Raw genomic sequence first — 6,665 nt, 5'->3', positions numbered from 1 at the left:
CAAACCTCCTATCAAACATGCCCTCATGCTCAAACCAAAATACAACCAAGCTGCTGCGCGAGATCACCTTCTGCCGCCATGCCGCTACCACAAACCAACACCGGAAACAGCCCAAATCAGCCCTTCCTCAGCTGCATCGTAACCCTCAAACAAAACCCTATTTCTGCATTTCATTCTCTATTTGGCCCGCTTCAAACAAAACCCACATGGCGCTAACCAAAATCTCAAAACCTCGGCCCCATAGCTGCTGCCCTCCAACGCCACAAATAGCCGCCGCTGCCGCAAAACTCCACATCAGCCCACATACGCCTCAAATCGCTGCCGTTCCCCTTGCCGCTGCCGCCGCTTCGTGGTCTCAAGCTTTATTATACAAAACAAAACTTTAAAAACAAAAAAAACCGCAGAAAAGGGACATTCGCCCACCATGGAATCCCAACCACCGGTAACGGAAAAAGAAGCAGCGGAAATTGATCCGTCCAATCGGTGGGGTTCACATCCTCCCAGCGCCTGGCCCTCGACACCCTAACGGACGTTGCCGCCAGGTACCTCCGCGCCCTGGGGGAATCTTCTGCCGCATGCTCCGGCCGCACCCACTCCAACCTCTACGACGTCGTTCGCGCCCTCGAGGACCTCGGCTCCGCCCACGGCTTCTGCGGCGCGTTGGAACGGGAGCCGAACGCTCCTCGCTTCCTCCCCTCTCATCGACCTCTCGAAATTCGTTACCTTCAAGAATCAGATTTCTTTCTCCCTCCTCTACCTCCACACTCTCAGCATTCATGGGAATTATCAATTTTTTGCAGTAATTCTGATTCGCGAGCTCGCATTCTGTTGTTTGGTTTTAGTAATTCGGGTTTTAGCAGCATTGCAGTTTGTGTATGTGTTACAGCTGAATGTCCTTTTTAGTCTGGTTAGTGAATTTTGTTCAGTCTAGTAACCTAAGGTCTGCTGGTGCTTGTGGAAGAGAAGGTTAGGGACCTTAGGTTTTGCTTGATTGAATTGTTCATGTTCGACGGGGTTGCTCTAGCGTTAGGCCAGCTTTGCGTATTATCAGGGTGTTTTCACCGTGTTGGTTCTCCTCTCAAAAATTTTATCTCCAAAATTTGTGACCTTTTCGTCATTCGTGTTTTTCATCTCTAGTGATTTTGTTCCAAGTGAAGAATCGTATGGCCAGAACATGGTTTAGGAAATTATAAATTAAGGGGGAATGTAGGAGATAATTTAGAATCTAATATTTAGGTTAGATTCGTTTAATAACACAGTTCATGTATTCAGGATCATGAGGCGTGAATGGGCATATTCAAAGTACGACGTTCGTGCATCTTGGGGAGTGTGAAGATACATGTATGGATTTAATGTGTAGAGTCCAAGATGTATTTAAGTGCCCTATTGTCATGACCCAACTCTAGTAAGGGTCACATGACCGGCTGGTGACAGAATCACCAAGGCCTCCAAATGCATCATGTATCAGAGCATACTAAACAACATTTATAGAGAAATAACGGTATTAGACAACATTAATATGTTGACAATGGAGTTTATATACATGGTTGATTATAGAGCATGTTGGATGCAAATTACATGTAAATAAGTATACCCCTGACTGGACAGGACAAATACGGGGGTGCCGGCCGTGTATTTGGGCTATTTGATGAAACCAAGTTTTGGTAGGGTGTTGTAGGGTCCACACGTGGTTGGGGACTATAAAGATAATCAGAGTCACAGAAGATCTATTTATCTTAATTTCAGTGTACAATTCTAATTGTGTATATATATTGTTTTAAATTTTATTTAGATACCCTTTTAATGAACTGCTTGTTTTTGAGAATCGCTTGTCTCTACCCGTCTCCCCAACTCCCCATGTGCCGCTCTCTGCCTCAACTCTCTCTCCATTTCCCCCAAATCTAGTTTCTATCTCTAAACCTCAACTGCCCAGTTTCAAACGCTCCAGGGTTTCAAGAGTTTCAGCTCAGGTTTGGAGCAATGAAGATAAAAAGAACTCCGATGATACGGTCGAGGTGGAGGAGGACTTGGCGATTGACGGAGCTGTTTATCAGAACACACTGAGGTTGGTTGAATGCTCCATGTTCGCTGCGGTTGGTGGGTTAGCTGGGGTCTTTTACCTGTTGTTTTGCATACTTATTCTGATAGTTTCTAATATTTCCTCCGTCTACTTGTTGTTTGTTATACTGATTTGGGAGGTCCCATGACATTTTGCCAATTTGAAAGGTCAATTTTGAAATTATTCACATTTTATCGTTCCCTTTTGAAAATTAAATTCAAATTTCGAACTCACTGGTTGACTAAACGGTTCTTTAAAAAGTTGCAACTTTTAAAGTAAAAATATTTTGTCTCCTTAAATAGTTGGATTCCCAAAATAGACCAATATTATGCGGTGGATGTAGTATTAGATAATTAGACTATTAGCTGTAGTAGTGGCAAGTTAGTGGCGATACTATCTAGTTGTAGACTTGTAGTATCTTAAGAGATTCATACTTGATCTTTGCAATTTGTTTGATGTCAGGGTGAAGTTAACTGTGTCAAATGTAATTCAACGGGTTCATTACTTGCCCCTTGCTCTGTTGACAACACTGCAAAGGTGATTTGTGTTACCTTTTCCCCCTATTTTTGGAAAACAGATTTCCACTTGTTTCTTAAAGAGGGCTGGTACCGTTGATTCTTGCTAATGCCTGCTTCATGCGGTATGTTTGCTTACCGTTTCTCATCTTTATTTGTTTCTTAAAGTGGCATGTTATTGTTGATACTTGCTATTAGCCTACGGGTCCTCTTCTAAGTTGATTTTTCCTCGTATTGCATTTTGGTTCCTAACCAATACTTTTTTTGTTTATCTTTTGTTTATTTGCTTCCAAGGGACGGTAAATATCTTGTGTTTGAGTTTCTATTGACTCGAAATAATGTGCAGATATGGAGCTGAAGCATATGTAATTTGGTTCTCAGGAGATACATACCATGAGGTGTAGTCCTAGTGGACCAGGCACAAACAACCCTAGCCAGTGGTTTCTATTGGGAAGGTATGTTGCATATCATAAATTGCTACTTTACTAAACTCACTAGTTTTCCTTGAGCATTAATCTCCAACTCCACTGTTATTTGAAGTTGTAGTTTGACTTCATTTTGTTTTTCTGTTTACATTTTTGGGCAAGCAAGTTATCACTTGCCAACTCGAACTGCAAGAGAAAATTCTTGCGGGACTCTTCTTAGATTGTGTTTCGTTTCGGCGAGTAATCAGTTTTTGGTGTTAATTGCTGTGGGTTTTCATTGTCATTATGTTATGTTTTTTTTAAGGTTAGGTCTCTTGGGTTGATGGAAAATGTTTTGGGCTTCTAATTAATGCTTGAGTATTTTTTTTGCCGATAAAAAAAAAAAAAATTTGCTTGAGTTTTTAGTCTGGTCTTTTTTGCTTCACTTTTGGGTCTTATTGACCATTGGTGGAAAATTTTGATTGCAATTTACTATTGTGCTGCTCTTGTGTGCTTGGGCTAAGAGAGGACTGATATTGTTGAACTGATGTTATACTTGGGCTCCGTTTGTTTGGGTGTAAAATATTTTCCGGTAAATTATTTTGGGGAGTGATTTTGCCACTCTCTTTTATGTTAATGTCACTCCCCTTTGTGTCTATATAAGACGATTTGTTTTGTGAGAGAAGGGGAGTGACATTAACAAAAAAGAGAGTGGCAAAATCAATACCTATTTTTTGGTGTTTGGTTGTATAAAAAAATGGGGAAAACATTTTACATGTAAAACATTTTTCATTAATGGGATGAAAATGACTTACTCTTAAATTTTCCGTAAGTTATTTTCTGAAATGAATCCGTTGCCTTTTATTGCAATTCTCACTACTCAATTCCCTAGATCGTCAATCCTGACCCATGTTTAATTTTCTTATTCTTAGATCTATCTATCCCGCGCCCCCCCCCCCCCCCCCCCCCCCCCCCCCCCCTTACACTATTTTGTCAATTTCTGAAAATATTCTCTCTCTCTCTCTCTCTCTCTCTCTCTCTCTCTCTCGCTATTTTGTCAATTTCTGAAAATATTTTTCAGATGCCTATCAAACACCGGAAAATAAAAGTTTAAAGTTTGTTTTTTGAAAAAACATTTTACATCGAAACAAATGGAACCTTAATTCCTTGTATATTGTAACACTCTGTTCCTTGTCTATTAAAGATTATTTGTTTTGACATTGTTTCCAGTGAATCATTTGCCTCAACAGTTAAGCTTCTGAATGTTGAGCTGAGGAAACTTATTTGTAGCTTGAATGGCGGTACGGAACTTACATGGCTTTTTTCAAGTTTCATTTCAGAGAGAATGCATGTAAAAGTTCGAATAATGATCCGTGATTAGCAAATTGGGATCATTTGTCACTTTCTTGTTGGCATAGTAAGCCACTGTTCGGTTTCAATTTCATTTTGTACATCAGAAGTCTATCAGAATTTGGCATGATTGGTAATTTTGTTGCGAAGAGATTTAGAGATTCTACGTGCATTAGCTTAGGATTTACTTTATTTGATTGAAAAGTTGTGTGTTTAACTTATCTGTTGGGTGGTTCTCATTTCTTTGAAGACGTCACATGCTAGTTGCTACTATGCACGTGATTTTTTGTTTTTTGATGTTTCGAAGAAGCGAATGAGAAGGTGAGAACTCGAATGGGATTAGGGTTTCTCTCATATTCATAGTAAATCATGCCATTAGACCTAGGGCTGCATTAATAGGTCTCTGAATTGTAGGAAAATCCACTCCAGTATCATCATCTCTATTTTTATTTATTGCTAGATTGTAATTAGCTGTCCAAAATATCTTTACCAGGGTGCTATTGTTCCAGATTTTCTTAATTCATGCAAATGTCAGCAATACTATTTTTTTCTTTTATGACATGGAGCAGTTTCATTCATGAGCCCAACGACACGAAAAGGTATTTCAGCACCAAGACAAATTAGACAATGGCGAAATCCTACACAACCAATCTAATCATATAACATAAACTACAGAACCATGGCATTGTAACACCTATGCCTTTTAACTTGGGGCGAGCTTCATGCTCTCTTGGCACATGCTGCATTGCTTCATAACTCATTAAGTTTCACGGCAAACTAACAACCAGTTTCGGTATGGTGACTGTCTAAGATAAAAGGCAACATGTCACCCCAAAGTTTGGTTAGACTCTATAACCAAAGTGAAAGAAAGCATCAATAAATCCACAACAAATGAATAAAGACAAAAATAGAAGTAGAAAAAACTCTCTTAAACCAACCGAACTCTCCATTGAGATTCCCCAAAAGCGCCAGGATTTCTCAGATTTTCTCTCCTCCATGAAAGAGGCAGTCTGAAACCCTAGGCGAATGTAGAAAAAAATGGGTGATAAAATAATCCTTTTTTGGAAATGCAATACTAGAATGATGAAACCCAATTATGCCAATACTGGAATGACGATATCCAAACAAATACTTCTGTTGCATGCATGTTGTATTTGATTGAATCCAATTTTCCAGCATTCATTTGATTCGTGGATGTTGCAACAGTCATATGTCCAGAATAGAGAGTTACTGTGATGCTTATGAATTCTGAACTATGTTTTCGTACAATGGTTCGCGTGATGACCCTCGGTCATTGTAACTGCTTATGATTGAATATTTGTTGATATTTCCTTACAGATAATCCCTCTCTTTCTTGTGAAATCATTCTTGCACTGATTGGAGTTTACGTAAATGAAATTACCAGCGATCCTGTGTATTCCGTTGCTTTTAGCACCAATGGTGAGTATTTAGTCAGTGGATCTCTTGATAAAGCCGTGCACTATTGGTCTTTGAAAGAGCACAAGATCGTGAAAACCTGCACCAGCAATGGGGGTATTTTTGAAGTCTTCTGGTATAAGCAGGGGGACAAGATAGCTGCCTCTTTTGCTGACAACACTCTGGGCTTGTTCGTTTGGGGTACTCAAAATCCCTGCGCACGGTCCCCAATAAATTTTCTCTGACATTAGATTGTAGGGACTTGAAACTTTCTCTACTGCATTGGATGTTGGGGATTCTATTTCCGTTGTGAATAAAGGTGTTTGACTAATTTTATTTGGGATAATAACTTCGGCATTCATATTTCTAACTTTAAAATGATGGCCAAGCTGCTGCTCTGATCAGGTAGAGAGGTAGTTAATTATGCACAGATTTACTTGAATTGACAAAAGTGGAATAGGACTATTTGTTGACGGTATACGATAGTATCGTGCTTGTACTTGCATAATGTTGTCTTGAATTTCGCGGAACAGCTTGTGTCATTATTGTAGCATGGTTTATTGGGATTGGGGGACCAGCAGGGCCAGCATAGGTGCTGGCCCAACGAAACGGCACCGTTTGGCTCCTTCCCTTTTATTATTGCTTATTCCATGTTTGGTACTGCCAGTTTTGAGATGGAATGATTGGTAATGCTTCTATTTATGATGGATGTGTAATTTAAGGATGAGGGGTGGTATTTTCTTTTGGACAAGAAGTTGGAAATGCTGAGTAAATATGCTTTCTTTCCACTGTTATCTGTTACACGGTCTTGGGTAGAATTCAACACCAAAAGTTGGCTATTGGAGTAAGGGTATCCTCGTGTGTGTGTACTTCATATTATTTTGGTACCCAGGCGATCTGGGACTTCGCTTCACACTCTCC

At 39.8% G+C, this 6,665-nt stretch overlaps 1 long non-coding RNA gene across 4 annotated transcripts; it reads left to right on the top strand.

Annotated features, from left to right (window-relative positions):
* The first annotated feature begins 733 nt into the window (after positions 1-733).
* LOC131336188 (uncharacterized) lies at positions 734-6,122 on the top strand. Of its 4 annotated transcripts, none has more exons than XR_009202761.1 (4): positions 734-2,065; positions 2,522-2,605; positions 2,929-3,029; positions 4,229-6,122. It is a non-coding gene; the product is annotated as an uncharacterized LOC131336188 (long non-coding RNA). The 4 variants fall into 4 exon arrangements; XR_009202759.1 differs by having other exon boundaries at positions 4,209-6,122; XR_009202760.1 differs by having other exon boundaries at positions 4,183-6,122.
* The last annotated feature ends 543 nt before the right edge of the window (positions 6,123-6,665 follow it).

Source organism: Rhododendron vialii, chromosome 8a, assembly GCF_030253575.1.
Source record: "Rhododendron vialii isolate Sample 1 chromosome 8a, ASM3025357v1".
In the NCBI taxonomy this organism is placed as follows: domain Eukaryota; kingdom Viridiplantae; phylum Streptophyta; class Magnoliopsida; order Ericales; family Ericaceae; genus Rhododendron; species Rhododendron vialii.
This window is presented reverse-complemented; position numbering and strand designations above follow the sequence as displayed.